This window comes from Erythrolamprus reginae, chromosome 1 (assembly GCF_031021105.1).
Source record: "Erythrolamprus reginae isolate rEryReg1 chromosome 1, rEryReg1.hap1, whole genome shotgun sequence".
Classification (NCBI taxonomy): domain Eukaryota; kingdom Metazoa; phylum Chordata; class Lepidosauria; order Squamata; family Dipsadidae; genus Erythrolamprus; species Erythrolamprus reginae.
Window position 1 is genome coordinate 218,166,788 of NC_091950.1, and position 20,605 is coordinate 218,187,392.

Consider the following 20,605-nt stretch of genomic DNA (forward strand, 5'->3'; position numbering starts at 1 on the left):
TCATTTTGAAGGGATTATTTGTTTACCTTCTTTCTTTCTTTCTTTCTTTCTTTCTTTCTTACTTACTTACTTACTTACTTACTTACTTACTTACTTACTTACTTACTTACTTACTTACTTACTTACTGCCTATCTGGTAACTTTGGGTGACTTACAGTTACATATACAATGAAAACATAAAAAGTTAAAATCAAACATTAAAACACATGGAGAGGGTGGAGGCAGAGTGGGAGGAGGTGGAATCTCTTATGGTACTACTCAATCACCTCCATTGTGCTATTGCCCCAGTGATCCAATGATCATTTTTAAAGGAGAGGGCAAACCAGGGCTTTAAAGCATCCAGAATTGTCCTCTCTTGTAGTATTAAATACTGTCTAAACCAGTGGTTCCAAAGCTTTTTCAGTCCACTGTCCCCTTGGTGCTACAAACTCATCCTCACCACCCCCACCCCATCCCCCTCATGTGGGTGTGACTTGGTCAGGTGACCGAGTGGGTGTGGCCAACTTGTAAAATGTGAGAAACTCACTTAACAATGCTCTTGCTTAGCAACCAAAATGTTAGGCTCAATTGTGGTCATAAGTCAGTCTTTCTTCTTCCTTCCTTCCTTCCTTCCTTCCTTTTCTCCCTTCCCCCTTCTTTCTTTTCTTTCTTTCTGTCTTCCTTCCTTCCATCCATCTTTCTTTTTCTTTCTTTGTTTCTGTCTTCCTTTCTACCATCCCTTCCTTCCTTCCTTCCTTTCATTTTTCTTTCTTTGTTTTCCTTCCTACCAGCTTTCTTTTTTCCTCCCTCTCTTCCTTTCTTTTTTCTTTCTTTCTTTCTATCTTTCTTTCTTTCTTTCCTTCCTTCCTTCCTTCTTTGTGAGATGTTTTCTTTTATAATTGGCTTCTCTGGACACAACACCAAGGAACGCGATGGAGCTACAAGTGTTAGGTAGGATGCCCATCTCCTGGCTCCACTTTGCCACCTGTCTTGTCACCCTAAACTGCATTCCACCATGAGACACGTGTCCTACCTGACACTTGTAGCTCTGTCATATTCCTTGGTGTTGTGTCCAGGGCAGCCCATTCCAAAAGAAAACATCTCACGAGTTTGAGAAGTTTGGGTTTTTTTGTTTTTTTTTAATCGTTCATTTTTATTTTATTTTGTTTGACTTACAAAACATTTAGACAACATACAATACAACATTGAACATTTACGATTTATATATTTACAAGATTTATTTTTTACAATTCTATTTACTATACCTTTTTCTTAACTTCGACCCAGTTGTATATTTTTTCCCACACTTTGTAATAGTCCTTATTTTGTTGGTTTTGAATCTCATATGTTAATTTACTAAATTTGGAGCAGTCTAATATTTTTTTAATCACCGTTTCTTTGTTTGGAGCCTTATCTTGTTTCCAAACTTGTGCATATGCTAATCTTGCAGCAGTAAGTAAGTGATTTATTAGGTAGTAATTTTCTTTGCTGTGTTTGCCTCTAATTATGCCTAATAGATACATTTCCAGTTTTATCTCAATTTTGTAGCCCAGTATTTCTTCCATCCATGTCCTGATTCGGATCCAAAATTTTTTTGCTTCGTTACATTTCCACCATATGTGGTAGTATGTTCCCACCTCTTTTTTACACTTCCAACATTTGTTACTAATATTTACATTCATTTTGGCTAGGCGCGCTGGCGCATAATGCCATTGAAAGAACATTTTATAAAGATTTTCTTTGTATGGTGTTGACAAAGTCATCTTATAGTTAACTGACCATAGTTTTCCCCAGTCTTCTAGCTGGATTGCATATCCAAAGTTAGTCATCCAAACTATCATATTAGGTTTAACTATTTCTTCGATGTTTTCATAGTTTAGTAGATAAATATACATTCTGGTTATAAATTTTTTATCAGATCCTGTCAATATTTTGTCTATTTCATTTTGTTTTTTACATATTCCAGATTTCACCAAGTCCTTTTTGTATCTACTTTGAATTTGGTAATATGGTAGCCAATCTATTACTATGCCCTCCTCTTTAAGTCTTTCTCTAGTTTTTACACTTCCTTTGGTATCTAATAGGGCTTCATAGGTTATTATTTGTTCTTGGCTAATTATATTTGGATGAATTTGGGCTTCTAGTGTGGATAGCCATCTGTGTATTTCATTATAGTGTTTTTTCCTAACTTTCATGTCAACAGTGTATTCCGAATTTGATGTTGTTTAAAATGAGAATGTTTTGTGTGTTCTTTTTCCCATAAATGTGCGTGCCATCCTTCATTTATATCGTGGCTTTCTATTGTTAAAATTCTAGGATTTTCAAGGTTGACCCATTCTTTAATCCAGCGTTTCCCAACCGGTGTGCCGCGGCACAGTAGTGTGCCGCGAGACATGGCCAGGTGTGCCGCGAGAAGCTCCAGCTGGGCGGGGCGCTGCCGGTGCCCCTGCCTGAGTGTCGTCCTGTGGATGGTCTTGGGCTTCACAGTCACTTCCTAGTTCCCTCTCCTCCCACTGCCTGTGTCTCCCGCCGTCGCCTCCCACCAAGCCGTCGCCCGTTGCCGTGGGTTCCTCGAGTGGGAGCTGCCGCTTCCCTCCGTCCAGCTCAGCCACGCTGCCGTAGAAAGCACAGAGGTTATTGCCACCGCTTCTGCCTCCACTCAGGGAGCCACCGTGGTCACCGCGCCTTTTCCTCTCACTCAGCTCAACCACGATGGCTCCCTGAGTAGAGGCAGAGGTGGCGGCAATAACCTCTTGGTGGAGGGGAAGCGCTGATGGGCTCTCCTCCTTCCCCACCCCCACGCTTCTCTCCCGCCCTGGCTTTTGCTTCGCCCCATGATTTCCCCGCAATTTCATCCAGGCCACCTCTTGCCTCCTTTTGAACTGCGGGCGAAGCAAAAGCCAGGGCGGGAGAAAAGCGCGGGGGTGGGGAAGGAGGAGAGCCCGTCAGCGCTTCCCCTCCGCCAAGCTGCCTGCTTGTCCTCGCGCCTCGTTGCTACCTCCTGCCTTTTTCCAGGGGCCTTTGGAAGGTACCCAGGGAAGAGGGGGGATTGAGGGTGGCTGCAGCGGCTTCTCGTCCTCCTCATCGGGCTGCTAACGCCCGCTCGGCCCCTCTTGTATGCAGTCCCTTCACCGAGCGCTTTTTTCTTCTTACAGCTGAGGCAGGATTTGGAATGTCGGGGTGTGTGTGTGCGTGCGGGCTCCGCATCCCCCTGCCACCCGGAACATTTAAAATAAGAAAAACCTTCGCCGGCCTCCGCAGAGAAGAAAGGAAGAGAGAGAAAGAGAGAGAGAGCAAGAGAGACATAGCAAGAGAGGCAGAGAGAGAGAGAGAGCAAGAGAGACATAGCAAGAGAGGCAGAGAGAGAGAGAGAGAGACAGAGAAAGAGAAAGAGAGAGAAAGAAAGAGAGCTAGCAAGAGAGAGAGAAAGAGAGACAGAGAAAGAGAAAGAGAGACAGAGAGAGAGAGAAAGAGATAGCAAGAGAGAGAAAGAGAGAGAGAAAGAGAGAGAAAAAGAGAGAGAATGAAAGAGAGATAGCAAGAGAGGCAGAGAGAGAAAGGGAGAGAGAAAGACATATAGGGAGGGAAGGAGGGAGAAAGAGAGCAAAAGAGAGAGGAAGAAAGAAAGAGGGATGGAGAAAGAGAAAGAAGGGAAGGAAGGAAGAGAGAGAAAGAGTGAGGGAGAAATAGAGCAAAATGGAGGAAGATTTTTTTTTTGTCAAAACTTTTCTTTAGCCACCCCCCCCCCCCGTTCAGTGTTCCCCAGGATTTTGAAAATGTGAATAATGTGCCGCGGCTCAAAAAAGGTTGGGAAACACTGCTCTAACTGATCAAACTGTTCTCAGATAACAAGGCAAGACTTCTCCCAGGCATCTTACAACATGGGCTATCTCCATGCATGGGGTCCAACTGGAAATGAATCTGAACAACTTTGTCCATCAGGTGCTGAACAAACTCCTCTGCCTGGTCCTGCAAAAGATCACTTGAGCCCTCCTGATCTAGGAGGGAAAGGGTGAAGTGAAGCAGGGTCTCTAGGGTCCACTCTAAGGATGCAATAAGAATGGAGAAATACTGCTGTTTCACCCTTCTTATTGCCAAAGGTAGGCCTTGATAGTGGCTCTAAGTCATGACTCTAAACAAGAGTCATCTCTTGTTTTCCTCCAGTGGCAACTCTTGGCCTTTTTCAGAACTCACAGCTCCTTTGTAAACCAATGGGGAGAGAACAATGAGTCAAGAGAGGCCACATCGAGCTAATATGAAAAACATCCGGCATGTGGTCACGGTGAGCAGGTGAGAGAGAGCAGTGCTCCGCTCTCCGAAACCTGATTTTTGTCATTGGGGGGTTGAAATTCGGCTGAATTTCGGCGCAGCCACGTTGGAGAGGTGGGTGAAGAAGCGGGGGTTCCTTCAAGCGTGGAGGTGAAAAGCAATCACCCCGTGTGTAGGAGTGAGAACCTCGCAAACCTCGAGGCAAGAGAGTCGTCAACCAACATGGCGATGTTAGTGCTGTGAAAGCCCAGCGAAACAGAGGAAGTAAGAAGAGAGTAAACTACAATTCTATAGACAAAGAAGGAGAACCTCAGTATGGTAATTAAAGATTATATATAGTCAAAACAGTGGAAGATAAAAACTAAGAGAGAGACAGTAGCGTGGGGACCCACCAAATTTGAATAGCGGCTACTCAGCGGTGGGGGGGGGGGAAGAGAAGTAAGCAAATTTAACTGAGAAACTTGGGAATAGTGCAGAGTCGTGCGGAGGTTAAACTAAATAAAGGGAGTAAACCAATCAACAAGGAGAACTTAAAATAGCTGCTTGAAAGATCGATGTTTAAAAGATACGGTGAAGATTAAAAAAAAAAGAAGAGAAAGCCGAAACGACGTAGCTTGAAAGAGGTTGCGGAGATTGCAGAGTCTACGGAAACTACGAAGGTGACGGAGGTGACGGAGGTTGCCGGGTGACCAGTAAGAGGAGAAGGTGTTCCAGAACTAAAAAGAGCTGGGGACGAGGACCACGGACAAAAGAAACAACAGCAGGGGTGGAACGTGACAGGGAGTGGTAACAGAGTTTACAGAAGGCGACGAAACTACGCAGAGGAGGAGCAGCAAACAGAAAGAAAGCAACGGAGAGAGAGAACTCTAGAAAAAGAGAAAGTCAGCGTAATTAACCACCCCTTCTTATAATCCTTCTTTCCTTTTTGTTTTTCCTGATAAACTGATTAACTTCCTGATTAATTGATGAACTGATATCTACAGTGGAAGAAAGAGAACTAGATTGAACTCTGATTGAACATTGAACTATATTGAATTCGGACCCAAAACCTTAACGACAAAGAACTAGGTAAAATTGTAAAAATTCAAATTAACATAACTAACAGAGAGGTTGATTTCTGATGAATTGAATCTTTATGGATTGAATAGTACTAACAAGATTAATGATATTAATGAATTAAGTAATTGTAATGAATTATCATCCTTACCTCTATCTTAGTTATTATATATCTACAATATCTACATTATATATACTAATTTAGTAAATGTTAATGTTGAATATTGAATCTTGAATATTGAACTACTGGGGGGGGGGGAATCAAAAATCAAAATTAGCAATTATTCCTAATTATTAATTAAAAAGAAAAAGGGGGGAAATAATAATAATAATAATAATAATAATAATAATAATAATAATAATAATAATAATAATAATAATAATAATAACCTGTTAATAATTTATTTACTGTAGGACTTCCGGTTGTGGTGCAGTGCTGTCGCTGTGTGTTTCCCGGTTCTCCGGGTTACATCTGGCCTTTTGTGTTGATTGATTGCCCTATCGGGCGACCGCGGACCCGTAGAGCCCAAGGTCTTTGAGGGGAAGTTTACGTGCATCCGGGGGTGTTCGGCGGACCCCCCCGGGGGACGGGAGATCCTCCAAATCATCAACCAAAGAGATCAGCTTTTTTTGCTGATCCGGAAGCGCTGCGCTCTGCTTTATTTTGGAAGCCGCGGTAACGACAAATACCTTCGGGGGTGTTATTGCTTGCTGCAGAAGGACTGAGGACGGTTTTTGGATTTGTGGTATACGTGTTGGATTACTCCTTGCGAAAGAGACATCCCGGCTCTTTTTTTTGAGTCTGAAGAACGGGAGGCGGCGACTTCGATCTGTGAGTGTTACGATCCCCTTGGCAAAGATGGCGACGATGACTCGGCGGAAATTACTTGAAAGTTTTTAGAATGAATTTTCGCCACGTCTATTTGTGATTTCGACTTGCCCTAGAACTATCAGCTACACTTTAAATTTTCACAAGGAGAGAAGGTTTAAGTAACGTGTTTCGAAGGTAGGAGAAAGTTTAAACCCCCCGCAACAAGAAAAATAATATTTTTGCTATTTGTCTTTGAAATAACACCCTGATTAGTTGGAAAAAAAGTAAAGCAGATAAGAGTTAAAACAGCAACTGGAAAACCCCGACCCTACTTTTCTACCTACCATTTACCCTTCCTTTCCATACCCTTTTTTGCCTTAATTTTCATTACTTTTTACCTCCCTCCTTATTAAATAAATAAAGTTTGCTTACTTTTGAATCTCATACATATATAGATATTTTTGCTTTTTTTTAAATTTCCACTACTATTATCCTTTTTCTTTTTGGACATCTTTGCATATATTGGATTACTTTTGGATACTTGGGAATTGAAATTGAACAACTTGGACATTTTGATATTAGGACACTTGAATATTGGACGTTCATAGATCCGGAACTTTGGACAACTTGCTAATCCGCTACTGTCTCTTTTTTTTTCTCACCCTCCCTGGAACTTCGTCACTAAAATTTATTTCATCAACTACAAACAAAAGTCTTAACAAAATCATTGACCTTACTCTTTGAATTTATACCCCACCAATATCTTTCTATCAAACTCTCAATATAACTGAACCGAACTGTACCGAACTTGATCAATTTAATAGCACCATATTGTTGAACCACGAACCCTTTGATTTGGATTGATTTGGATTGAATTTTGCTTTTCTTCTAATTTACTTAAATCTCATTTTGATATCTTTGGACTATATATACTGACAAAACCTCCTTATCCAATTGTGTAATACATAAAATATTGTAATATTTACTCTAGCTACTGAACTATTTATATAGATTATATTAAGATAGATTGTACTATATTTAGGTAGAATATACTGATAGATTACTTTGAGTTGATAGCTTTACTTTATATCAACATTAAACTTTAGACTTTATTATTATTTATCCTTAATTAACTTTAAATAGCAAATAGTAACTGGACTTCTTTTTGATTCTATAACTTATAGTAATTTAATGTTTTAAGATTTATCTGATTTAATCAACTTAATTGATTCAACTGATTTAAACCCTTAATAGAGTAACCCCCCGATTGATTGATTGTCTTTCCCCTTATACTGAATATCGAATAATTGTACTACTGAATTATTACTTCCTCCCATTTTCTTTCCCCTTCCTTTTCTTTTCCATACATTGAGATATTATTACTGGAGTCATACTGATTTAAATGCTATTTTATTGATAATTTGAACCCTAAATATAAACTTTCTTTCTCTTGCTACTTCTTAAGTGTAACAAATTCTGATATTCTCTTAACAACTCTTTACTAACTGTAGCTTTAAAAAACAAAAACAAAAAACCTTTACTACATATACTGCAACTTTCTATACCACCTTAATCACTCTAACTTCATTACTTCCGACAACATTACATACACTTCTCTACACCACATACATCCTTTTACTACATCATACACACCATCTATATACTGTTCTAACGACCTCTCCTTAATACAAAAATGTCTACCTCAAATCAACCAACCCTAATGAAATCTTGGAAGAAAAACCCCAATCAGCCTGCAACACCAAATTCAACCCAGCAACGTTCAGCTGACTTGTCAGACAAAACATCTCTCCAACAACCAACACAGGAAATTCCCAATATATCACTAAACGCCTTATTGGAGAAGATGAACAAAATGCAAGACACATTAGATATTAATTTTGAATCTATAAAGGGAACGATGGGAGAAATGAAGCAGGACATCAAGAAAATTCAAGAACATGCGGGTCATCTTGAAGAGCGAACGATCAAATTGGAAGACCAAATGGAAGTCGTTTGTGAAACAATTACGAAGAATACAGAAAAAATAAATAATATTGAAGAATTAACCAACAGGATGGATACCAAATTTCAGTTTTCAGAAGCGAAGGCAGAATACACCAACAAATCCCTGGAAGAGTCCCTTATGAACCTGGAGCTCGAGAAATCAGCCTTTTTTTTGTGTTTCCAAAATATCATAGAAACCGACCAACAAGACCTTCCTCACACGGTGGCGACAATAATAGCTAAAATCATTGATAAACCAACGGACGAAATTTTAGCACAAATGGACGAGGTATACCGGCTTACAACTTCATACGCTAGACGAAATAGACTCCCACGAGAGGTCCATGTACGTTTTCTCAAAAGGAAATTCAGAGACGAAATTTACAATGCCTCTAAGGATAATCCATCAAGGTCGAGACATAGTAATCCTACGCCAAATCCCAAAGCGGGTAAGGGAGAAACGCAAACCCTATCAAACGCTAGCCACCAAGTTAAATAAAGAATCTATACAGTTTAGGTGGATGATACCAGAGGGAATGACGATTACACTTCTGGATAAAAAATATAAAATTTCCACTCCTGAAGATGCAAGAGACTTCTACGCCCACATCTTGAAGATGGATCAGTCTGCCCTTAAAGAATTCGACACTAGAGACACTCCCCGAAATGAAGAAGCTACCTTTGATGACAATCTGATAAACAATGATCAAGAATTACAAACTCAGAATGACGAGTCAAGCAAACATGGACCAGTTACCCGGGCAAGAGCTGAGGCAAGAAAGGAGAAATTTAAGGAACCAACACCACAACAATAAACAACCCCAAATCACACTATTCTCAACAAACATAAATGGTCTGAACTCATATAAAAAGAGACAAAAAATATTCCATAAACTATTTGAAAACAACTATGATGTAATTTCACTACAAGAAACCCACATTAAAAATGAAGATACTACTCTTTTAGCTATCCCCAACCTTAAAATTAAATCTGAGTTTGAATTCTTTTGTGCTTCCGCCTCCGAAAAAAAGAGAGGCATAGTTCTATATGTTAAAAAAATTTATTCTCCAACATTAATATATACCGATGAAAATGGTCAATTACTAATTGTGCAAATAACTTTACAAAATAAAAGAACAATAAATATAATATCAATATATGCACCATCTGTTAGACAATCTTCCTATTTTAAAAATTTACACAAAAAAATATTAGAATTAGATCTAAACAATTTTGTAATAATTGGAGACTTTAACGCAATAGTCGATGTAAACAAGGATTATAAAGGTAACTCCAAGTGCCGTACTCGTAACATTATTCCCTCTACCTTTAAACAAATAATTTATGAATATGCCTTAAAAGACATTTGGAGATACTTTTACCCTAAATCTACACAATATACCTATTTTTCTCTCCCCCATCGAACCTGCTCACGTATTGACATGGCTTGGTCTAATATAGAAATCATAAATCAAATAATTGATGTTCAAATACTCAATGCAACTTGGGCAGACCACAATCCCCTCCCACTCACAATAAGAGACAATACTTACAATATTCCGCATAGATGGTCGATGTACTCAACAGTGATAAACCAAAAGCAATTCCAACATAAAATACAGAATGATATCCCCCCTTTCATCCAAATTAACTTCAATGGCGAGATACCCAACGAAATAGCGTGGGATGCCACTAAAGCATATATACGCGGTATTTACATTTCATATACAGCAAACAAAAACAAAGAAAAATATGCGCAACTTCAAAAACTAAACATCTCTCTTCAAGAAGCAGAAAAGCTACTTTGCAATGATCCTAAAAATAACATAATTCTATTAGAAATAAATACGATCAAACATCAAATAAATTTAATAACACAACAACACATTGCTCAAAAGGTTAAAAATGCGAAACAAACATACTTTGAATCGGCCAATAAACCAGGACGTTGGCTTTCTCTCAAACTAGCCCATCAAAAATCCGATAGAAACATAGATACTTTAGTTGACCCTTCTGGACAATTGAAAACGACCAATTCTGATAAAAAACAAATTATCCAAAACTTTTATCAACAACTCTATCAAGTCTCAAATTTGGATGCCGATTTAATATCAAAATATTTACAAACAAATGAACAAACAACTATGATAACAGATGACCAAAGAACCCTTTTAAACAAACCAATTTCTATTTCGGATATTGAGGCTGCAATAAACAAACAAAAAAACAATAAAACCCCAGGACCAGACGGAATCCCATCTGAATTTTATAAATATCATATTGACATAATGGCACCCATACTCTTAGACATCTATAACAATGCGCTCTCACATGCAAAACTGCCCACGTCCTGGTTTGAATCCTATATAACCCTTATCCCTAAAGACATTGAAAATAGACATCATTTGGAGAATTACAGACCGATTGCATTACTTAATACTGACTATAAAATATTTGCATCAATAATTGCGGACAGACTAAAAAATATATTAAACAAAATTATCCATTCTGACCAAAACGGATTCCTTCCGGGAAGAAACATTTCCACGAACACGAGAACTATACTAAATGCCTTGGAATACTATGACAAAAACTATGACAAAACAGCTGCATTAGTATTTATGGATCTCAAAAAAGCTTTTGACAGTCTTCAATGGCACTATCTTATAAATCAAATTAAATACATGAATTTCCAAATTTTTCAATTTAATCAAAACTATTTATTCTATCCAATCGGTCAAAATTCTCTTTAACAATGATATTACCAATACAATTACTATAACTAAGGGTGTACGTCAAGGATGCCCTCTGTCCCCACTTATTTTTATTCTGGCCATCGAGACCTTTCTCAAAACTATAAGAAACAACTCACAAATTCACGGTATTATGATTAAAAAAGAACATTACAAATTGCAGGCCTTTGCGGATGACATTGTATTCATCCTACAAGATCCAATTCGAACAGCACCCATTCTATTTGACAAAATTTACAAATTTGGTGAAATATCTGGCCTGCAAATCAATAAAAATAAAACTCAAATTTTGACAAAAAATATGATACCAAAAGAGATACTTACCTTGGAAGAATTAATTAAAATAAAGACCACAAAAAAAATTAAATACTTAGGAATTTGGATGACTTCGAATTATGCTACGATCAAAAAGGACAATTACGAACGATTAATTAAAGAAATACAACAAGATCTTAACAGATGGTCAAAATTAAACCTATCTATTATGGGGAAAATAGCTGCCATAAAATCAAACATTCTTCCAAGGTTTCTTTATCTATTTCAAGTTGCTCCAATAAATTTGAATAAAACTTTTTTCAATACTCTTCACAAACAAGTAAAGAAGTTTATTTGGACCAAGAAGAAGGCCAGAATAAAATTGAAAAACCTTCAAGACCTTAGATCCAGGGGTGGACTTGGACTTCCAGATTTTTATATGTATTATCAAGCTACCATTTTAACCATGATTAAAAATTGGATTACGCTCCAAAATACAAGACTCCTAACTCTGGAAGGATTCGATCTTCTTGCTGGGTGGCATACTTTCTTGACAGCAGACTACCACAAAATACCTAAATACTTCAAAAATCATTACTTACGCAAAACACTAATAACAATCTGGTTTACTATAAAAAAAAATTATTACACCTCAATACCAAAATGGATATCCCCCAATGAAATACTAATCTTTCCCAATCTTTTCTCGCACTCTAAAATTCTGAGATACCAACAACTACTCGACGAATCAGATGCTCTTATCCCTTAACAACAACTGAACAATCAAGGAATTAATATAGACTGGTTAACATATTTACAAATTAAATTAAAATACGAACAACACAAAAAGCAATTTGGATTTCAAAATAATAATGTAATAGACACGATTCTTTTCGCCCCCTCTACAAAAATGATCTCAAAATTGTACAACTACTTACTAATCCAAGAAAATCCCGAAGAGCAAGTGAAATGCTGTATGATAGCTTGGGCTCAGAATTTTGGATATACGATTAACCTAATTGAGTGGGAGAAAACATGGACATCAAATTATAAAATGACAACGGCAATGTCTTACAAGGAGAACCAAATTAAAATGTTTTATCGTTGGCATTTGCCCCCAGCAAGAATATCCAAAATGTTTCCCAACTTTTCACCGATCTGCTGGAAGTGCAAGACCAAACCTGGAACTTACTACCACGCATGGTGGACATGCCCAATTGCACAAAAATATTGGACAACAATTCAATCCTTAATCGACCAAGTCATGTCAGTCAAATTACCACTCAAACCCGAGCTTTATCTTTTAGGTATATTTAGACAAAACCTTACCAAGACACAAAAATATCTTATACTACAAATTATAACTGCAGCCAGAATATCATATGCCTCTCTTTGGAAATCTGATCAAGTACCCTCTTTCTTTACAATAATTACGAAAATTAATGAATGTGCTGAAATGTCTAAAATAGCAATGGAAACACAAAACAAAAAAGATTCAGAATACTACGAAGTATGGGAAAATTGGCATAAATGGGTTTCTCAGAAAAAATACAAAAAACTTTTATTGTAAAATTCATACTCTATCACACCCCAAAGTACCTTCAACACTTAAATTAATATTAAAATAAATTAGAAAAGAAGCACCAAAAACTAATTAAATTTGCAACAAGAAAATATATTAAATCTCTTTTTATCTGTCTTCTAACTAACCCAACACACACTATAAACGTATTAACTACCTTTAGAATAACTAATCTTTATATACACCCATTATATCACCTATATACTCCCCACACTACAACTAAACAAAAGTTGTCCATAAAAACGTCTGCACTAAATGCAGATTCTTCTCTCTCTCCCTTTCCTTTTTTTTTCTTTCCTCCTCCTTTTCACCGCTAGAACTTTAATGCTTATATATACTAAGAAATACGACATTTGAGTTATTTCCATATATAAATATTAAGATTAGGAAAGTAAGAGTTATTACATTCCCTTTAAGACACTTGTGTATTACAACTCACATGTATTACAATTCTATCATAAATGTTTTGTTTTTGAATTCTCCCTCCCCTTCCTACTCTACCCCACCCCCAACCCTTCGTTCTGTCCCCCTTCCCCCCAATCCCTTTCCTTGTTTTTAATTATATTTGTAAATAAATAAAGTATATTTTCAAAAAAAAAATAATTTATTTACTGTAAAAAGTTAAATTTTGTACAACATATCTTAAGTCTAGTTACATAGAAGATTCATTGGACTTATAGAAAATAATAGACATATAGTATATACTCAATTTAATAATTAATTGAAATCATTTGAGACTTCTATTCTATTCTATTCCATTAAAATCTGTAGAAATTTGTAGTAACCTGTAAGGTAGAGTGGGGTGAAGTAATAAAAGGGATTAAAATGGCAACTTTCCAGAAATATACCAAAAAAGCAACAGGCTCTCCCTCAACCCAAAAATCAATAGTTAGTATGTTAGTGACAGAAAAGTCTAGTAGTATTAGCAATATTAGTAACACCCCACAAACAACACAGGAAGCATTAATGGCAATTCAAGAAACCATGCTTAAACTTCAGGAAAAATTAGATAGGAACCATGAGACAATGAGAGAGGATATGCAAAAAATGGATAATAAAATTGAAATAATACATCAAATTTTGGAAAAAAATGAAAGGAGAATAGAACAAATCAAAAAGAAAGTAGAACAAAATGATAAAAAAGTAGTAAGAATGGATGAAAAATTAATACAATAAAACAAAGAGTTAGAAGAATCGATAATTAATTTTGAGATTGACAGAGCAGAATTCTATATTAGATTTCAAAATGTAAAAGAGGAGAAAAATGAGAATCTAGTAGAGAGTATGACAGAAATGATTGCTAATATACTACAAAAAGATAAGCAAGAAACTGCTAACGGAATAGATGAGATTTACAGGGTGCATACTAACTACGCCCGAAAACATAAGCTTCCTAGAGAAGTACATGTGAGATGTGTAAAAAAGAAAACTAGAAATGAAATATTAAAAATTACAAAAGACGAAGCAATAATTTATAAAGGGAAGGAAATTAGAGTTCTTAAGCAAGTACCCAAAAAATTAAGGGACAACAGAAGAGGATACCGATCACTAGCAGAACTTTTAAATAAAAGCAAAATCCCCTTCAGATGGTTAATCCCGGAGGGAATGCTTATCACATGGAAGGGGGGGGGGAAGTAGATAACAAACTTATGGCACAGGAATTCTACGAAGAACTTATAGCGGAAGAGAAGGTAGAAATAGAAAGTTAAAAACAGGTAGAAGAACCATTGATAGACTTAGATATTGGGAAAGAAGGGAATTCTAAAGGTAAAGAACAGGAGGAAGAAAGAAAACAGGACAAACAGAAGACAAATAAGAAACTAAAAGGGGATGGGAATGGAAATTAAGTTAATTTCAATCAATGTAAATGGTTTAAATTCACTCACTAAAAGAAATAGTATATTTAACAAACTACAAAAACAAAACTTGGATATTGTATGTCTACAGGAAGTACATATCCCACAAAAAAATGAAAAGCAATTAGAAAATGAGAAAATTGGGAAAGTATTTACGGCTTTATCACACAATAAGAAAAGAGGGATTGCAGTTTATGTTAAAAAAGAATTAGATCCAAGAAAAGTATATGCAGACAAAAAAGGAAGAATTTTAATAATGACAGTAAAAATTGTTAATGTATATGTATCACTAGTTGCCATATATGCACCGAATAAAAATATCAAAAAAATTTTCCACAACTTGCACCAGAAACTGATTGAACTGGAGGTAGAAGATATTTGTATGATAGGCGACTTCAACGGTATAATTGACCCCATTAAGGATTATAAAAGTGCTAATAAAAATCGATATAAAAAAAGAAAAGTACTTCCGAAAACATTCCACCAAATGTGTGAAGAATTAAACCTGAGAGATTGTTGGAGAACAAGAAACCAAAATAAAAAAGAATATACATTCTACTCAAATGCACACCAAAGTTGGTCTAGGATTGATATGGCATAGATCAATAATAAAATAGGAAACTTAATAAAACAAATTCAAATTGATAAAAATGATTGGGCTGACCACAACCCAATAAAAATTATATGGAATGGGGGAGATAAGAAAAATAGGAGTTGGAGATTAGATTTACAATTACTAAAAGAGCAAGAGTATATAGATTGGATTGAAAGAGAAATGAAATTATTCCTAAAAGAAAATAACAATTTAGATACTTCCCCTCAGAACTTATGGGACACAGCCAAAGTCTACCAAAGAGGACTAACAATAGCCTATACACCAAGAAAAAATAAGGAAAAAAGACAGAATCAAAAAGAGTGGACACTTAAATTAGGAAAATTAGAAAAAGAATCCCAAAAGGACCCAGGAAATTTAAATATAAGGCAACAAATCATGCTGAAAAAGCATAAATTAGAATTAATAGAGTTAGAAGAGGTAACAAGGAAATTAAGAGAAGTAAAACAAAACCAATTTGAACATGCAAACAAACCGGGTAGATGGCTATCTTATAAACTGAGGAAAGAAAGAGGGAAAAAAATCCAACAACTAACAGATAAAAATGAAATAACACGTTACCAATTAGAAAAAAAGAAAGAAATAGCACTAGAATACTATAAAGAATTATATAGTGAAGAAAATATTAAAGAAGACATATTAAAATATTTAGAGACATGCCAAATTAAATTGATAAGTAAAGAAGATAAAAAATGTTGAATAAAGAAATAACTAAAGAAGAACTGGAAAAGATAATTATGAAACAGAATAATAATAAAACACCAGGCCCAGGTGGTTTCCCAATTGAATTCTATAAAGCAACACTTCACATAACGGGAGAATTATTATTAGAAATCTATAATAAAATGTTAAAAAACGGTGAATGTCCAGCATCATGGCAAGAAGCTAATATAACATTGATACACAAAGAAGAAACAGACACAAAATATATTAAGAACTACAGACCAATATCCTTATTAAACATAGACTACAAAATTTATATGTCAATCATAGCAGATTAAAAAAAATATTAAACAAAATAATACATTCTGATCAGAATGGTTTTCTGCCTAATAGACAAATTAGAAATAATATAAGAATTACATTAAATATGTTAGAATACTATGAAAGTCACAGTGATAAGGAGTTTGCAATGCTGTTTCTAGATGCTGAGAAAGCCTTCGATAACCTCAATTGGAATTTTTTTAAAAAATTAATAAATATTATGGATTTAGGAACAAATTTTGAAAATACGATAAATAAAATATATTCCAAACAAAAGGCAAGGATAATTATAAACGGAGATTTAACAAATTCATTTGATATCAAAAAAGGAGTGAGACAAGGCTGCCCATTATCTCCCTTAATATATATAATGTCTATAGAAATCCTACTAGATCAAATCAGGGGAAAATCACTAATACAAGGCACTAAAATTAAACAGCAAATATATAAAGCACAGGCTTTTGCCGATGATCTGGTCTTTTTTTTAGAAAATCCAGTCAGTTCAATGATATATTTAGTAAAAGAATTAGAGAATTATGGAAAAGTGGCCAGATTAAAAATAAATAGGAATAAAACTATAATATTAACCAAGAATTGTAATCAAGATTTAAATAAATCATTAATAAAGGAAACAGGTTTTCAAATAGGAAAAAAAATTAAATACTTAGGAATTTGGTTTACGGCAAGGTACTCTTCATTAAAAGAACTAAACTATATGAAACTACTAAACAAAACAAAAGAAGATTTAGAAAAATGGACAAATTTAAATTTATCCTTAATGGGAAAGATCAATACCATAAAATCTAATATACTTCCAAGGTAGCTCTACCTATTCCAAACAGCGCCAATACAATTAGACAAATCATTATTTACCAAAATAAACAGAATAATTTCCAAATTTATCTGGTGCAACAAAAAACAAGAATAAATATGAAAACTTTACAAGATTTAAGAACAAGAGGAGGATTTGGCTTGCCCAACTTAGAAATATACCACCAAGCCACCAAACTATTATGGATTAAAGAATGGGTCAACCTACAAAACTCTAGAATTTTAACAATAGAAGGTCACAATATAAATGAAGGTTGGCACGCACATTTATGGGAAAAAGAACACACAAAACACTCACATTTTAAACAACATCAAATTCAGAACACATTGCTGGAATACTGGCGAAAAGTTAGGAAAAACATTATAATGAAATACCCAGATGGCTATCCACATTGGAAGCCCAAATCCATCCAAATATAATTAGCCAAGAACAAATAATAACTTATGAAGTCCTCCTAAATATCAAAGGAAGTCTAAAAACTAGAGAAAGACTTAAAAATGAAGGCATAGTAATAGATTGGCTACCATATTACCAAATTCAAAGTAGATACAAAAAAGACCTGGTGAAATTCGGAATATGTAAAAAACAAAATGAAATAGATAAAATATTAACAGGTCCTGACAAAAAATTCATTACCAAAATGTATAACTATCTACTAAATTATGAAAATATTGAAGAAATAGTTAAACCTAATATGATAGCTTGGATGACCAACTTTGGCTATGCGATTCAACTGGAAGACTGGGAAAAACTATGGTCAGTAAATTACAAAATGACGCTATCAACACCTTACAAAGAAAATCTCTATAAAATGTTTTTCCGATGGTACTACGCGCCAGCGCGCTTAGACAAAATAAATGTGAATGTAAGCAACAAATGTTGGAAGTGCAAAAAAGAGGTAGGAACATACTACCACATTTGGTGGCGATGTAAGGAAGCAAAAAAAATTTGGACCCAAATTCAGACATGGATGGAAGAAATATTGGATTATAAATTTGAGATGAAACCAGAAATGTACTTATTAGGAATAATTAGAGGCAAACATAGTAAAGAAAATTATTACTTAATAAATCATATACTCACAGCTGCAAGATTAGCATTTGCACAAGTATGGAAGCAAGAAAAGACCCCAAACGAAGAAATGGTGATTAAAAAAATATTAGACTGCACCAAATTTAGCAAATTAACATATGAGATACAAAACCAACAAAATAAGGACTATTACAGAGTGTGGGAGAAATTATACAACTGGGTGGAAATTAAAAAAAATACATAGTAAATAGAATTGTAAAAGATAAACTTTTTATGCATATAAATTGTAAATGTTTAATGTTGTTTGTATGGTGTTTAAATGTTTGTATGTTAAATAAAATCATTAAAAAAAATTTTTTTTAAAAAAAAGAGGCCACATGGCGTGATCCTATCCAAAGTTGTGCCAACCAGTAAATTCCAGCTGCCACCACAGCTTCAGCAGGGCTGTGCAGTAACAACTCTGAAATATCCCCAGTTCCCTCTGGAACCCATTAGAATTCATCTATTGCCGGGGTGGATCATCTGAATGGGTCCAGCCTCTTTCTGGAGAGGGGCAGCATACAAGAGCCTCATTTTTTTTATTTTTCTCCCCCCCCCTCAGATAATTCAACATATCCCTCTATGTTTTCCTCACTTTATATCTCTTTTCATATAATATTTTCAGTTTCTTTTTTTCTTTTTTTCTTTTTTTTCTTTTTGGAGTATGGATGTTAAGTACAATAATTATTTTCTTTTGGGCTTGAGAATAAGAACTCAGGCTTATTTTTGGGAAGGTCTTTTTTTTTTAAGTGCAGGAGGCAGCAAGTGCAAGGGGCAATGGGAGTGGGCACAGCTACTGCTGGCCCGCCCTCTCTGCCCCACTGTCTGCTTGCGCATGGCTGCAACTGGCCAAGTTCTCAGCATGCCCCAGTCTCCATCCACCCTGCTTGTTGGTCCAGCTGCTGCTGGGACACTTCTAAATCATGGTACCTTGTGGGGCTCTTCGCCCTCCTGGCAGGGTGAGTGAAGGCCAGGGCATGCAGACATTGGTATGGAGAGGGTGGGGCTGATGGTAGCTGTCCAAACACTTTTTGCCCAGAAGAAGACAAAGCTTTGTAGTTTTGCAAAGGGGATGGTTTGAAATCACTCTTTTAAACCATCCCCTTTGCAAGCATACAAAGTTTTGAGTCTCTGTCATTTCTCCGGCTGGGTGAAAAGTGTTTGGTCACTTATTGGGGCGCTTGGCAATTTGCTGGCCTAGTCATACTCTACTTTGTATAGAGGTTGAAGCTGTGGAGGTGGTTGATAGTATTAAATATTTGGGGGTACAGGATAACTAACAATCTGATTTGGTCTCTTTATACATTATCTTTAGTGAAGGATGCAAACGGCATTTTTATTTCATGTGTCAGATGAAGAAAGTAGATCTTTCTCCTTCTATCCTGATCACTTTTTACAGAGATATGATACGGTTAACAAACTGGTGGCCGCAGTGCCTTAGATAGAGAGTCCATACAGAGAGTGGTAAGGACAACTGAGAAGATTATAGGAAGCTCACTTCCCATTATTCAATATACTGCTTATAAATGCTATGAGCTTAGAGACTGAAGCATTGTCAGAGACCCCACACACCCATTTCATGGACTGTTTCTGTTGCCCCTCTCTGGGAGGAGGTTTCAAAGTATTTATACCAGGACTACTAGATTCTATAACAGCTTTGTTCCTTTATGCCAGGAGTAGGCAAAGTTGGCTCTTCTATGACTTGTGGACTTCAACTCCCAGAATTCCTGAGCCAATCATACTAGCTCAGGAATTCTGGGAGTTGAAGTCCACATGTCATAGAAGAGCCAACTTTGCCTACCCTTGCTTTATGCCAACTGTCTTGTAAATTCGCAGGATTCTTTTTTCACCATGCATATCTACGAGGGGTCTTTGGCTTTCTTTGTTTCTATGGTGTTGTGATTCCGTCTGAGGCCCCTCAGGGAACGGCTGATCCTCTGCCGGCTTCCTGCTCAGAGGGGGAGGATGAGGAACAGGAGGTTCAGGCAGACGGGGAGGAGGAATCTCAGGCTGAGGGAGAGGGAGGACAGCCAGAGTCCCCCGAGAGGGAGCTCTCCCCAGCAAGCAGCCTGGATTCCTTAGATGAAAATGCACAAGCAATAATCGATCTCCGGCAGAGAAGAGCAACACAACGAAGGGGACAATTAGCCAGGTACTTTCAGCACTAAAGAGGCAACAGCTGGGTTTGGGTGTGGTGCTCTCTGGAAAGGCTGAAAAGGCAGACCCACCCTTCCTGGCTTGTGGAGTATTATCTTTGGGAGTCCTGGGACCTGGCTGTGATCTTTGGCGTCTTGGAATTCTGGTTTGTGACTTTGAATACTGAAACCTTGGGGGGAAAAGGTGTGGGTCTTATTCTCTACAGTGGCGGTGTGCCAGCAAGAAGTCTGCTGTATTGTCTGGCCATCAGGACTCTGCTGTGAAGTCTCATAGCCTGCCTGTTGGGAAGAACAGGTTTTTCTCTGTGTTTATTTTTCAAACTATAAAGTGCTTTTGCTTTTACCAGCGTTTCTGGCTACTTTTTCCAGTTGGTGTTGAAGTC

General features: G+C 36.4%; 1 protein-coding gene across 1 annotated transcript in view; it reads right to left on the reverse strand.

Annotated features, from left to right (window-relative positions):
• ABCA12 (ATP binding cassette subfamily A member 12) overlaps positions 1-20,605 on the reverse strand; it is a 266,663-nt gene that overhangs the window by 77,157 nt on the left and 168,901 nt on the right. The gene's annotated exons all lie outside the window — the stretch shown is intronic.